Genomic DNA, 16,615 nt, shown 5'->3' on the forward strand with positions numbered 1-16,615 from the left:
TAATATTCTTCTGTGTGTGTGCACTTGTGCACATAAACCACATTTTCTTTTTTTCTATAAATTTATTTTTTATTCGTGTTCAATTTGTCAACATACAGAATAACACCCAGTGCTCATCCCGTCAAGTGCCCACCTCAGTGGCCGTCACCCAGTCACCCCCACCCCCTGCCCACCTCCCCTTCCACCACCCCTGGTTTGTTTCCCAGAGTTAGGAGTCTTTCATGTTCTGTCTCCCTTTCTGATATTTCGTACTCATTTTTTCTCCTTTCCCCTTTATTCCCTTTCACTATTTTTTATATTCCCCAAATGAATGAGACCATATAATGTTTGTCCTTCTCCGACTGACTTATTTCACTCAGCATAATACCCTCCAGTTCCATCCACATCGAAGCAAATGGTGGGTATTTGTCGTTTCTAATGGCTGAGCAATATTCCACTGTATACATAAACCATATCTTCTTTATCCGTTCATCTTTCAATGGACACCGAGGCTCCTTCCACAGTTTGGCTATTTAAACCACATTTTCTATATTCATCCTTTGATGGGCATTTAGGTTGTTTTTATGTCTCAGCTATTGTTAATAATGCTGCAGTGACTATGGGGTTGCAGATGTCTTTTTGACCTTATTCTTTATTCACGTGTGATCTTTCTAGTTTCTTTTATATTCTTATGAGCACTTGACATTTATTGTACATTCAGTTTTTTTCCTGAATTTATTTAAAAATCAGTTTTCTATTTTCATTTATAAGTCTTCTGTGTTCATTTTGTTTTTTCTCTCCATTGAATAAGTATTACAAATTCATTTCTATTTCCTGTTTTCCTGTCAGTATAATGCAAGTGAGCTTATAGGACCTACAGGTGACTGCAGGATATATTCTAGGAGACTTTGGAGAAGGCTAGCTTCAATTTTCCTTTATGTCCTATGATTAACAATATACCGTGGATTTTGGAAAGTTCCTGATCAGTTGGGTTTGCAGGTGTGTAAATTTTTTCATATTGCTATAAGACTTAAAATCATGTAATCTAAAATGAACTCTTATTTTTCTGTCTGAACTCTGTTTTAAATGCAATATTACTATTTTTTCTCCTTTTATGCTACTAGTTGTTTGTTAATCTAATTTCTTCTTGATGTTTCTTCAATTTTCATCTGCTACTCACTTTAACATCTGTTTTGCTTGGAGTTCAGTACCAACAACTCTATACTATAATAGAGAGACAGATATCTATACTATTGTTGTCCCATAAAGCAGCTGCTTGAGGATGACCCTTGAGGGTCCCTGAGATGATTTCAAGGGGTGTGTGAAGTCAAAACTATTTTTATAAGAAAACTAAGATATTATTTGCCTTTTTGGCTCACATTCTAATGAGTGTGTAATGGAATTTTCCAGAGGCCACATGAAGTGTGATATCATTATTCTAATAGCTAATGGAAAGCATGCTTGAATATTCTTGTTTTAAAAATTTCTGTTATATTTTCTAAAACAGTAAATATTGATAGATATATCCATATGAACAAAAGCCCTTTGGGTTCCTCAGTAATTTTTAAAGGTATAAAAAAATTCCTAAAACCAAAAAGTTTGCGAACTACTAGAAACAAAGAATTTAGTGTCCTGAAGGTCACTGTAGAATAACTGAAAGAAAGAGGTATGTAGATTAGCCATTTTTTTCTCAAATGCAAGCCCCTTATACACAGGTTAATACACACAGGTTAATACACACAGGTTAATGCCTATCTGCGTAGTCCCTCTGGACCTGAAAGTGATTCAGTACAGATTCAAAGCATAATTACAGTAATTACTTGATGGACTGACATTGCTCAGGTCTAGCTCAGGTATAATTATTCACAAAATAGTCTCACTCCTTCAGCTCTAAGGGAACTTAAATGGAACTTATTCCCAAATGTTACTTCCTGACACACCTTCCCACTATGAACAGGTAAGCAACCTCCAAATTTAAAGAATAGTATTCCTCCTTGATCATCAGTTGCTACTTAACATCCCAAATTTTGTTTCTTTTTCAGAGTTGACTCACAACTGGTAAATAATATAAATGTGGAAAACCACACCATCACCTCCATAAAAAGGCAGTCTTACTCGTAACCTTAAGAGTCATTTTCCTCTCAGAAGAAATTCATTGCAAAAATAGACCCTTGTGTACCTTGGGCTGATTAAATTAAGACAGGTATCTTTAAAATCTAAATAACTACTCAAAATTTTTTCTCCGGTTTTCATATTGTTTTCTCTGTTTCTTTCTGTAGGGTGTCCATAGAATCATTTAAGCAAGGAGTCCTGAGAGAACAGCTGGCTAACTTGGCCACAAGACAGAAGAGCCTTTTAGTTGTGGCCAAAAAAAAAAAAAAAAAAAAAAATTACCCAGAAAATCCAAAACTATAAAAACATTACATCTTTGTCTGGTCCTAGTTTGAGGAAGCCACCGTCCAGCTCAGAAATCTCTAGTGAAAAGGACAGCCAAGACCTTATTAGTCTGGAAAATTCATTACAGCCCCAGTCAGGTTCACTTTCTCTTGTCAGCCTTACTTGTGGAAGCATGCAGGAAACACCATTGTCTCCAGAAACATGGAATAGCAGCCCAAATACCAACACTTGTGTAAATTCAGAAACAGTGAGAAGGGAATTTTCTGGAAATGAGCTGAATTCTAAGCGAAATATCAATGATGGTAACTTGGATGGGTCACCAAAATCCAGACGTGCAGATGGCACTAAGATTAAATTACCCTCCCAACCTGTTGCTCTTACTGCTCAGAGGGAGTATTCACAGAGAGGAAATTATCTCACAGAGCCTCCAGCCCCAGAGTACGAGCACTGTAATCATCCTTCTGCGCACATTAAACATTGCAGCGACTACAAGCATACTTGCCAGAAATGATGCCCATCCATCAGCTGTTGTTTGTTATCAGGCTCCTACCAGTTGTGATCCAAAAAGAGGAAAGAGGAAAATAGCTTCCCAGCAGCCAAGTAGGGGTACATTGGAATCTCTGACCCATCAAGGGACTGATGTCTTAGGCAGTAATACTGGGCATCAGACAAAATCTTACCCTAAAAAAAACAGCTTTTACTGTTCGACATGCTAATGACAACCACAGCTCCTCCCCCTCTAAGTGTCGCCATCAACATATTATTAAAAAGCCTGTAAACTCCAACACAGCTCCTAGAAAGAAATGTATGCAGCTAAAGGATCTGATATTACTCGGAAGAATTAATCCAGGAAACAACATTCTAGAATTCAAAACACAAGTATCCTATTTTTTTCTCTAAAATCATGTAATTTTATAAATAAGTTAATAAATGTTACTGTCACAAAGTGTAGGCATTTAGCTCACATTCAGGAAATAGGGTTTGACTGGGCTTCTTGAATGAGGGGACATACCATTGTGTTCTCAGTGAGTGAAATCATGCTTTTAGTATGGTTATATATGTTTTGGTCCCAAGCACCTGTGGGATCCAACTCTGGATCAGCTATAATAAAATTTTAACATACTTTTCATATCTCAGCTATTGCTTAACAGCTTTATTGAGGTATGATTAACACACACTACATGTATTTATACTGTGCAGTTTGACAGATTTTGACCTATGTTTACATCTGTGAAACCATGACCACAGACAAGGTCATGAACATATCCATCACCTCCAAAAGGCTCTTTTTGCCCTTTTGTGTACCTCCTTCCTATCCCCTTCTTCCCATGTTGAGCCTATAGACAATTACTGTTCTGCCCTCTGTCCCTATACTTTAGTTTGCACTTCAGAGAATTCTATAAAAGTAGAATTACACCATATGTATTCATTTTTGTCTGGCTTCTTTCTCTGAATATAATTATTTGAGAGTCATTGTCATTAGAGCATGTATCAGTAGTTAATTCCTTTTTTTATTGTTGTGTAGTATGTAGAACAAACTACAGTTTGTCATTTCATCTGTGACAGACATTTACATTGATTCCAGTTGTTGACTATCACATATAAAGCTCCTGTGAATATTGGTATACAAATTTTGGCTCACACAGGCTTTTGCTTTTCTTGGGTGAATACCTAGGAGTGGAGTGGCTGGATTATATATGATAAGTATGTGTTTGACTTTTTAAGAAACTGCCAAAGTTGTTTGTAACATTTTACATTCCACCAGCTGTGTATGAGTATTCTAGTTCCTCCACATTCTTACTTAATGTAACACCTAGTATGATCAATCTGTTAATTTTAGCTATATACTAACATGTAATGTAGATGTATGAATGTCATACGTATATATGTATAGTAGTTTGTCATTGTGGTTTTAATTTGCATTTCAAAGTGATTAGCATCTTTTCATGTGCTATTTGCCAGCCATACTTATTCTTTGGTGAAACTTATTTTCAAATATTTGCCCAAGTTTTTAATTGGTTGCTTGTTTTCTTGTTTTGGTATTTGTTTTGATATATTTTGGATATAAGCCCTCTATCAAACATATACTTAGCAAATATTTTCTCCTAGTCTATGGCTTGTCTTTTCATTCTCTCAAAATTGTCTTATAAAGAACAGAAGTTTGGGGCTCCTGGGTGGTTCAATTGGTTAGTCATCTGCCTTCAGTTCAGGTCATGATCTCAGGGTCCTGGGGTTGAGTACTGCATTGGGCTCTCTGCTCAGCGGGGAGTTTGCTTCTCCCTTTCACTCACCCTCTGTGCTCACGAGCTCTCTTTCTCAAATAAATAAATAAATCTTAAAAAATAAAAAAACACAAGTTTAATATTTTGATGTAGTCCAACTTAGCAACTTGCTCTTTCACTGATTATGTTCTTAGAACCATATCTAAGAATTCTTTGTCTAACCCAAGGACACACAGATTTTCTCTTAGAATTTAGGCCTATGATCCATTAATTTTTGTATGTGGTACAAAGTAGCATATTTTTGAATTTGGATATTCAGTTCTTCTGACAACATATGTTGAAAAAATTACCCTTTATTGAATTGTCTTCACATCTTTGTAGAAAATCATTTGTTTCTTATATGTGCCTATTTCTGGACTTCTATATTATATATCTATATGCCTATCTTACCATGAATACCATCTTGATTGTGTAGCTCTTTAATAAGTGTTACAGTCAGGTAGTGTTGGGGCACCAGGGTGGCTCAGTAGGTTAAGCGGCTGATGCTTGGTTTCAGATCTGGTCATGATCTCAGGATTGTGAAATCAAGTCCCATGTCAGGCTCCATGCTCAGCACAGAGTCAGCTTGTCCCCCTCCCTCCCCCTCTGGCCCTCTCCCCACTCGTGCAGGTGCACTCTTTCTCAAATATATAAAAATATTTACATAATTTTATATATTTTTTTTAAAAATCAGGTATTATTGGTCCTCCAATTTTGTTCTCCATTTTCTAGAGTGTTTCAGATATTCTAGGTTATTTGCAATTTCATATGAATTTTAGAGTGAGTTTTTTCACTTTCTTTTTTTTTAAAGGGGTGCTATTATTTTTATTGGCATTGAGTTGAATTTATAGATTAATTTTGGGACAAAGGACATCTTAGCAATATTGAGTTGTCTAAACCTGAACATGATATAGCTCTCAGTTAATTGAGGTCTTCTTTTTTTCCCTAGAAGTTGTAGGAGTCAGTATACAGGTCTTCGACATCTTTTATAAGATTTTTTGCTAAGTATTTCATGTTTTTGATAGTATTATATATGATATTTTTTGAATGTCAGTTTTTGGTTGTTTATTGCTAATAGGTAGAAATACACTTTTTTTGTATATTGAGATGTTATTATACAACCTTGCTAAACTCACTTCCTACTTCCTATAAATTTTTGGAGATTTCATTGGACTTTCTATATAGATGATCACATTGTCTATAAAAAAGACAGTTTTACTTCTTTCTTTCCATTGTGAATGTTTTTTATTTATTTTTTTTCTGGCCACACTGGCTACAACCTCCAGCACAGTGTTGAAATAAAATGGTGTTATCAAACTTATGTTTTTTTTTTCCCTCAGATAAGATTATGTTTTGAGGAGGAAAAAATTTAGTCTTTCACTTTTTTAAAATTTTTTAAATTTATTTATAATAGTCACAGATAGAGAGAGAGAGAGAGAGAGAGGGAGAGAGAGAGAGAGAGAGAGAGAGAGAGGCAGAGGGAGAAGCAGGCTCCATGCACCGGGAGCCTGACGTGGGATTCGATCCCGGATCTCCAGGATCGTGCCCTGGGCCAAAGGCAGGCGCCAAACTGCTGTGCCACCCAGGGATCCCTAGTCTTTCACTTTTAAATCTAATGTTGGCTGTAGTTTTTTTCATAGATACCCTTTATCAGGCTGAGCAAGTTCTTCCTTTTCCTACTTTTTAAAATGTTTTTATCATGGAAGGGTATTACATTTTGTCGAATGTTCTTTCCACATCTATTGAGATGATCATGTGGGTTTTGGTTTGCATTCTATTGTTATGATATATAACATTAATTGATATTTGGATATTAAACCAACCTTGCACTCCTAAGAAAGCAGATAGATTACACTTGGTCATGGTATATAATTCTTTTATAAGTTGCTGGATTTGGTTTTCTAGTATGTTGTTGAGGATTATTGCATCCATATTTACTGAAGATATTGGTCTGTAGATTTATTGTATTTGGTTTGGTATTAAGGTAATGCTAGTCTCACAAAAGTGTTTCTCCTTTTCTATTTTTTGGAATATTGGTAACAAAATATTAGTATTAAGTCTTTAAATGTTTGATAGTAATCACCAATGAACCATCTGTACCTGAGATTTTTTTTTAGATAGTTTTTTTTAGTATTAATTCAATCTCTTTACTTAAAGGTATTTTCAAACTGTTTCTTCTTGAATCTTTTTTTTTGGTAATTTTTATCTTTCTAGGAATTTATTTATTGGTATAGAATTCTTGACAGTTTTTCTTTTTTTAAAGATTATTTATTTTTAAAGATTTTATTTATTTATTAATGAGAGAGAGAGAGAGAGAGAGAGGCAGAGACACAGGCAGAGGAAGAAGCAGGCTCCATGCAGGGAGCCCAACGCGGGACTCGATCCCGGGGTCCCAGGATCACACCCTGGGCTGACGGCAGCGCTAAACCACTGAGCCACCCGGGCTGCCTGACAGTTTTTCTTATAATCCTTTTTATTTCATTAGGTTCAGTAACAGGGTACCCATTTCATTGCTGATCTTAGTAATTTGAATCTCCTTAGTTGTTTTTCTTAGTCAGTCTAGCTAAAGCTTTGTCACTTTTGTTGCTATTTTCAAAGAACCACTTTTGATTTCATTGATTTTATCTATTGTTTTTCTATTGCCTGTTTTATTTATTTCCACTCTAATATTTATTTCCCTCCTTTTGCTTGCTTTGAGTTTAGTTTGCTGTTTTTTCCAGTGTAAGTTTAGGTTAATTACTTGAGGTATTTCTTCCTTTTCAATACAGGCATTCATGGCTGTAAATTTCCATTTAACCCACTGCTTTCATTGCATCTCATAATTTTTGGTATGTTGTATCTTAATTTTCATTCATCTCAAAGTAATTTTTAATTTGCCTTTTGCTTACATCTTTAACCTATTAGTTATTTGGAGTATTTGATTTGATTTGGAGTCATTTAATTTGATTTGGAGTCATTTGATTTCTGTATAACTGTGAGTGTTCCATTTTTTATACTAATTTCTAATTTCATTCTGTTGCATTTAGAAAACATAGTATTATTTCAATCATTCTAAATTTTCTGAGATTTATTTTGTGGCTTAACTAGTATATGGCCCATCCTAAAAATATATACCATGAACACTTGAGAAAAATATTATGTTGTTTGGAGTTTTTTTAACAGATTTTATGTATTTATTTGAGAGAGAGAGAGAGAGAGAGAAAATGCATAAGCCAGGAAAAAGGCAGAGGGAGAGGGAGAAGCAGACTCCTTGCTGAGCAGGGAGCCTGATGCAAGGCTTGATCCCAGATCCCTGGGATCATGACTTAACCCAAAAGCAGATGCTTAACTGACTCAGCCAACAAGACTCCCCTAGGAGAAGTTTTTTATCGATGCTTGTTGGGTTTAGTTGGTTTGTAGTGTTCCTCAATTTTTCTCTTTCCTCATTGATCTTCTGCTGTTTGTTCTATACATTTTTGAAAGTGGAGTTGTGTTGTTAATAGAAAACAAAGTGGAATTTCATTAGTGTTGAATAATCGATTTCACCCTTCATTTCTATTAATTTTTGCTTCATGTGTGTCAGCACTCTTTCATTATGTGCATGTGTATTTATAATTGTTCTATATTCCTGATGCATTAACCCTCTTCTCATTACAAAATATCCCTCATTATCTCTAGTGACATTTTTTGTTCTTAAGTCTGTTTTGTACAATATTTGTATAGCTGCTCCAGTTTTCTTGAAGTTGCTGTTTGCTTATATCTTTCTCCATCCTTTCATGTTCAATTTATTTGTCTCTTTCAATTTAGTCTGTTCTATGTATACACAAATTGCCAAATTGGATCTTTTTTTTTAACTTAGTCTGACAACTTCTGCCTTTTGAATAAATTTTTAAATCCACTCTCATTCAATGTTATTAATATTATTGGATTTATGTCTGCTATTTTACTTTTTGTTTTCAGTATGTCTCATACCTTTTTTGTTCCTCTGTACTTCTTTTATTGCTTTCTTTGCATTAAGTGGATATTTTTCCATTGTAGCATTTTAGTTTCTTTGGTGACATTTTTCACCATTTTTTGTGAGATCCATAGTGCTTACCCTAGGATATCTTCACTTACCAGAATCAGCTTCAGATTTATGCTAACTTAATTCTAGTGAGCTATAGTCCTATATAGCTCTATCCTTCTTTCCCCCTTTTTGTGATGTTATCATTATACATATCATTTATATAAATGTTATAAATGCAACAATTCAATTTGTTATAATTGAGTTTATAAAATTTTGTACTTGTAAAGAAATAAAGAAAGCAAGCATATATTTATAGCTTTTGTTATATTAACCTTCCTATTTATCCTTTCTGGTTTTCTTCATCTGTTTCTGTGAATTTGAGTTACCAAATCCACATTCCCTGATATCATTCCCTTAGCACAAGAAAACTTTCCTCCCACTCACCTTGTTTTTGCTATCTCAAAATATATACATTATCTATTATTTAATACTATAATTTTTAAATCAATTAAGAGAAGAAAAGAGAAGAAATATTTGTTCATATTGTCTTTTATAATGTGTAATTACTTACGTTTACCAGTGCTCTCTGTTTTCTCACGTGGATTCATATTACCGTTTGGAGTCACTTACTTTCAGTCTGAAGAACTTCCTCTGATATTTCTTATCATGTTTGCTAGCAACAAATTCTCTCCATTTTTGTTTATCTGGCAATGTTTTTATTTAACTTCATTTCTTAAAGATAGCTTTGCTGGATATAGGATTCTTGGTTGATGATTTTTTTCTTTGTACACTTTGACTATGTTATTCCCCTGCTTCTGGCTTCCATTATTTTAATAAGAAGCCAACTGTTGGAGTGCTCTTGTAAGTGATGAGTCATTTTTCTCTTCTTCCAGTATTTTCTTATTGCCTTTGACTTTTAGCAATTCTGTTTACGAGTTTTTTCATGTTTATCCTACTTGGAAGTCACTAAGCCTCCTTCGGATAGTACAGATTAATGTTTTTTAGTAAATTTGAGAAGTTTTCATCCATTATTTTTTCAAGTATGTTTTCTGTTCTTTTTTCTCTCTTGTCCTTCTGGTACTCTCATTATGCACGTTTGTGTGGTTAATGGTGTCTCACATTTCTGTAAGGCTTTTTCATTTTTCTTCATCATTTTTTTCTTTTTTCTTCTGCTTTCATAATCTCTATTGATCTTTTTTCAAGTTTATTCTTTTTCTGACATCATAAATCTTTTGAGCCCCTCTAGTAAATTTTTCATTTCAGTTATTGTACATTTTCAACTCCATAACTTCTATTTGGTTCTTTTTTTTAAATAAATTGTATCTTTATTGATATTCTCTATTTGATATGACATTTTCATCATACCTTCCTTTACTTCCTTAATTATGGTTTCCTTTAGTTCCTTTAACATTTTTATGATGACTGTTTTGAAGTCTTTGTTAAATTCAACATTTAGTCATTCTTACAGATGTGTTCTTGCTCTATTTGTTTAGGTGTGTCATACCATTCCTCTTTTTCCACATGTCAATTTTTTTGTTGTAAATGGACATTTTAGATACTTTGAAATATGTATCAATTCCATGTACTGGCCCCCACCTTCTCTTAGGCTTGTTATTGTTATGTGCCTGCTTATTTAGTTACTGGCTAGATTGTTTTAGTGGAGGTTATTTTTCCCAATATAGTGCTAAACTTTTCATACTGTGCTGCATGGACTGAGGCCTTGGCAGGTCTTTCTTAACTGTCTCTTTCTCTGTGCATACCTGGCCATCAAGCTCCACTTATTGCTGGTTAATTATTATATTGTTTCAACAATGACCTGGAGCATAAATTGCTCAACAGACTAATACAGTCAAGTGTGTGCTCCTTTGAAAGGATTGTTTATGAAGTCAGTGTTTGAGTTTTATTCTGATTCTAGTAGGCTCTTCTCTACTATTTATTTCCTAATATCTCTCATAAAAACTAGCCAGCCTGTATCCCCAGTGAATCTATCAATTTACTTTAAATTATTTTTTACCACAACATGTACTGCCTTTAAAGTGACCTTGAGCTTGAACTTCTCCATGTTCTGTTGCAAATGAAGTCATTTCCTTTGGAGATTATTAGGGAGGAACCATCTGTTTTAAGGCTTGCTTCTTTTCCCAAATCTCTGTGCCATAGCTCTGGAGCTGGGATGGGAACATAGCAACTTTTCTCTGAATGACACCCTGACTTTAGAAGCTGAGCATTTAACCAAGATGGGCATAGTAGGCTTGTGCCTTTACAGCTTGTCCCTCTTGACATGAAACCACCACCTTACAAGCCAGGCAAGAGTGATCAGGGTCCTAGTAGTCTCATTGGCACCATGCCAAAGGTGGACCCTCTGCCTCACCAGTGCAGACTAGGCAGGAGGGATCCCTCACCTCTTGGCTGCACTCACTCACAACTTAGCCTTATCAACAGATGCTGAGGGCAGGATGAGGAATGCTGATATCCTGCTCCTGACAAGAAGGTAGCCCTCTGATTAGGTGCTACAGGGAATGGGAGCCCTGTGTTCTTGGCTGTACAGTCTGGAGTGGAATCTGCATGTTATTGAGATGGGAAGGGGGAAGAAGGAAGCAATCTTGGTTCACATACCACAGACTCACTTTTTTTTTCCACCTAATTGTCATAGATTTTGCTGAATAGATGGCTCTTTATTTGCTACATGTGTTTAACCATTTCCAGAGATTTTTTTTAAAGATTTTATTTATTTATTCATGAGGGACACACAGAGGCAGAGACACAGGCAGAGGGAGAAGCAGGCTCCATGCAGGGAGCCCAATGTGGGACTAGACCCCAGGACCCTGGGATCGCACCCTAGGCCAAAGGCAGGCACTAAACCACCGAGCCACCCAGGTGCCCCCATTTCCAGAGATTTAAACAATTTTTTAAAATACTTTTCATGTGAGACTGGATCCCCACATTGTTATGCCAGAATTCGATTCTAGAATATCCATTCAGGGGTGCCTGGGTAGCTCATCTGGTTAAGCATCTGACTTCAGCTTAGGTTATGATCTCAAGATCCTGGGAACAAGCCCCACACTGCATTAGGCTCTGCACTCAGCAGAGTCTGCCTGGCCATCCCCCTCTCCATATGCCTTTCCACCTGTTTGTGTTTTTTCTCCCTCTCTTAAATAAATAAATAAAAAATATTTTTTTTAAAAAAAGAATATTTACATTCAGTGGGACTTTGAATAAAGTTAGGTTTAAATCTATCACATGGCATTTGTTTTCTATTTCTCTTGTCTCTTTGTTCCCTTTTTCATTTTTTTATGCTTCGTTTCCTTTGTTGGTTTGTTAGCTATAATTCGTTTTACTTCAGTTGTGGTGTTAGAGTTTATGGAACATATTTTTAACTTCTCCCAGTGATATTTTATCACTTCATGTATACTGTGATATTTTATCACTTCATGTATACCCTAAGAACCACAAGCTAGTATGCTTCCCTTTCTCTACTCCTGACCTTTGTGTTATCATATATTTTGCTTTGATCTAATGTTATAAATTCCATACATTATTATTTTTGTTTAAACAATTATCTTTGAAGTAGACTTAAATATTAAGAAAAATATTTTTCTCATGTAGTTACTATTTCTGCTTTTGTTTCCTTTGTGTAGATCCTGATTGACATTTGCTGTCATCTTTCTTCTGTCTGGAGGACTATCTTTAACATTTTTTGCATTGAAGGTCTTCTGCCGATAGTGAATCCTTTTAACTTTTGCCATGTCTGAAAAAGTTTATTTCACCTACATTTTTTAAAGAATTTTTGCTAGATATATAGACTTCTGTGTTGAAAGGGGTTTTTTCTTTGAGTAGTTTAAAGATTTACTACATTGTTTAGACACACTGTTGTTCTTAACCTTGTTCCTCCATAAATAATGGGTCTTTTTTTCTCCTTCTGGCTGCTTGTAAGAGTTTCTCTTTATCTGGTTTTAAGCAATTTTGATTATGAGGAGTATTAGCATAATATTTTTGTTTCTTATGCTTAGGGGTTTTTGAATTTCTTGAATTTCTGCGTTCCAAATTTGAATCTCAAATGTGGAAACATTTCAGCCATTATTTCTCCAAACATTATTTCTTCCCTCCCCTCCATTTTTGAACCTCTTATTACACACATAATGGGTTGCTTGAAATCCTTCTATAATTCACTGATAATCTTTTCATTTTAAAAAATTCTCTTTTCTTGGTGTTTCATTTTTATGCAATTCTTATTCCTTTGTCTTTGAATTTACTAATATTTTTGTTTGAAATATCTAATAAAAAAGAAATATCTAATCATCAATGTATTCTTCATCTCTAGAATTTTGATTTTGGTCTTTTAAAAAATATTTTCCATGTCTCTACATAACTTTTGAACATGTGGAATATGATTGCAATAACTACTTAATGTCTTTGCTAATGCAAACATTCTTATCAGTTCTCATTTTCAGTTGTTTGCTTTATCTCTTCTGTATGAGTTGTATTTTCCTACTTCTTTCTAGGCCTGTGAATTTTTCATTGAATCCCACACGTTGTGAAATCTACCTTGCTGAATGCTGAATATTTTTTATTCTTATAAATATATTGTAGATTTATTCTAGGATGCAGTTAAGTTCCTTGGAAATAGTTTGATCCTTTGGTGTCTTGCTTCTAAGATTTGGTCAGCAGGACTGGAGCAATGTGTTCAATCTAGGGCTAGTTATTTCCCACTACTGAGTGAGAAATAACTGACTCTTCTTTGTATCCTACCAAAGCCCCACCAGTTATGAGGTTTTCTAGTTGTGCTGTTGGGAACAGGCACTATTTCTGACCTTTGAGAATGCCAGATGTCCTTACCTCTAATCCTTTCAGGTGGTTCTTTTCCCAGCCCTGGGTAACTTGCTCCCAAACACGGCCAGTCACTACCCAGCTGAATGCTAAAGAGGACCCCCTGAAGATCTGCAGAGTCCTCCCTCCTTGTATTGCTCTCTTCTTCAGTATTCTGTCCTGCAAACTATAGGTACCTTGCCTCCATGATCTCTGCTCTGTCTCCTCAACTCAGGGAGTCAACAGGCTTTGCCTAGAATCCCCTCTTCCTGCACCCTGACCTGGTAACTCTCAAGGCAGCGAGCTAGGACACTTGGAAGGCTTACCTCATTCATTTTTCACTTCTCAGGGTACTGTACTTTGTTGCCTGATGTTTAGTACCTTGCAAACCATTGCTTCATATATTTTGTCTGTTTTTTGTTTGTGTTAGGGTAAATCTGGTTCCTCTTACTCCATCATGGCCAAAAGTAGAAGTTTACATATTTCAGGTATTTTTCCTTCTTAATTTTTTTAAAATTTTTCACTTTAGGAGACTACCCACAAAGCCAGTGTCTTACTGAGCAGTAAAATTAAAGTAGAAAATGGTCAGATTTATCAAAATCCAGTCACCTGGCTCAAGGATCTTCTAGGAGGCGACAGTTATGTGACTTGGAATTATGCTTGGAGTAAGGTGAGTCATTCTTAAGTATATCTGTAACTTCATATTCAAATGGAAAGGTACTTATTTTTTTATGATAAAACTATTTTTTTTAAGAAATCAGAAGTTCTTCAAACTAGTTTTTATCCTCATATATTCTTTGTACAATATGCTACATACTTTCTCCCACAACTCTTATTTACCAGAAATTCCAGGGGCAGAATTGGACAGCTGACAGCCTTTCCTTCCTTGTTCCTCATCTGGTCTCAGAAATTCAAATGCCCTCAACCTTCCCCTATTATCCCTCCAGGTGAATTCAGGTCTTTGTGACTACACATAGAGAATTTGAGACCTCTGGTGTATTGATGATTTAGTTATATGTTAGTATTCTGATATAATGAAGGAAAAACTTCCCCTAAAGACAAAGGAACAAGTAAGCAGCCTAAGACCCACAGAAGTTATGGTGTGCTTTTGTGTGAACACAGTTTTATCCATCAGTTGCCAACCTCCCAAAAAGAAATATATCTTTTCATTCCAATTTCTCAGACTTAGTGGTCTTCCCCATAGTTCTATATTCTGAGTTATAAGCCCAGTTTAACCACCAATTTAAAGACTATTAATGACAGACACCTTTGAGGTTCACCCCCAGATGTCCATAGCCACACTTAAGGGAACAATCTTTCAGTGATTGACCCAGGAAAGTGTGAATCATCAGACATCCACCAATACTGTCAAACAGAACTGCAGATGCCTTCCCCTCCACTAGTCATTTTAAGCCTCAGTACCTAAGAAATAAAAAGCAGTTTCTTCTCCCCTTTTTTGTCCCACTTAGCTCTGTCCACCCTTCCTCCTAGCTCCTCTCTTCCTTCCTAGTCCATAACCTATTTTATGATATCCTAGACCTTTGTGCTTCCAAAACTATGGTGTAGTTCCTTTACTTATATCAGCACATCTTAGATTTTTCTCTACTGTAGAGTCTGGTTTGTTTTTTTTTTTTTAAATGATTTTTCCTATTTACCACTCCTGGAATCACAGGCCATCTACTTTTCACCTGCCCAGCCATTTCCGTGAAAGCATGAATCATATTTTCATGTTAGTAATTAACATTTTACCCTTGGAAATCCCTTTTTATTAAAGTTTTTTTAAACTTGTGATAGTTTATATCATTTTGCTGAAATACTCTGTACTCACAACATGAATATGGTACTGATTTCTGTAGTTGAGTTTTTTTGAGCTTCAATATGCCTCTGCTACTGTGTGCCCAGTGATGACTCAGTTCTCCCACTCTTTTTCTGTATTGGAACTACTGCATTTTCTGCTTTTGAATAGCTGGCTGTGACATCATTTGGCTCTCACTCTGTACTTAGGCCTCATTTATTTACCACATCGCCTCTGGTCTTTTCTTACCAGCCATGTCAGTTCATCATATAGTTTAACACCTATGTTGGCAATGAAGCCAAAGGCAAGTAAGTACTACAATTAGAATTCTTGGTTGTAAGATATTCATAAAGATTATCTAAATAGACCTGTATATTTTTTAATTATCCTAAAAGTTTTAAAAATACCATAGGGCACTCATGTACTTCTAATAAATACCCCAGGCTGAGAAACACTACTATGGTGGAATTTTTTTTACAATATTTAAAATCCTTTTTTAAAACTTAACCACATGAGGCAGCCCTGGTGGCTCAGCGGTTTAGCACCACCTTCAGCCCAGGTCGGATCCTGGTGACCCAGGATCGAGTCCCACATCGGGCTCCCTGAATGGAGCCTGCTTCTCCCTCTGCCTGTGTCTCTGCCTCTCTCTCTCTCTCTCTCTCTCTCTCATGAATAAATAAACAAAATCTTTAAAAAAATGAATAAAACTTACCACAGAAACCTCTACCTCTTCTAATCTTGAGGTAACTCATGAATTCTTAGTCACTTCTCAAGGACAGGAGCTCTTTGCTACATTGGTAAATGTGAACATTTCTGCTAACTCATTCTGAGAATGCTGGTATGGCAATGGGGCCAGGAATGGGTTGGTCATCAGGCAAGAAATGCTGGAAAACTAGGTCTTGTCCTACCTCAGACAGAATGGCAGAGCCTCTAGACACAAATGACTCATACTTCCTACCCAAGAAGCTGGGTTGCTATACAGGGAATCCTGATGCTTACTCCCACTGGTCATCACTGATTGCTTCACTCCTATGGTCTCCTAGATATTAGCTATCATCCTGATGGGTAAGAATGATCTCTGGGTGGGAGACGGGAGGCCAAACTAGTTCCTGGTTCCACTCTTGAGAATTTACATGATCTGGGAATGTTTTTCAATTCTGCCTACACATTAGAGTCACTTGGGGAGGTCTTAAAGACTACTAATGCCTGGTGGATCACAGCCAGATACCTTCTGATCCTAATAGTCTTGACTAAAGACCAGGTGGCAATATTTTAAACAGCTTTCCAGGTAATTATAATAAACAAACTGGAGTAAGAATCACTGATCTAGATCAAGTCACTTAACTTTCTGAACTTCATTTTTCTTATATATAAGTAGTAGTGCTAATTGTCTCT

This window comes from Nyctereutes procyonoides, unplaced genomic scaffold (assembly GCF_905146905.1).
Source record: "Nyctereutes procyonoides isolate TBG_1078 unplaced genomic scaffold, NYPRO_anot_genome, whole genome shotgun sequence".
Lineage (NCBI taxonomy): Eukaryota > Metazoa > Chordata > Mammalia > Carnivora > Canidae > Nyctereutes > Nyctereutes procyonoides.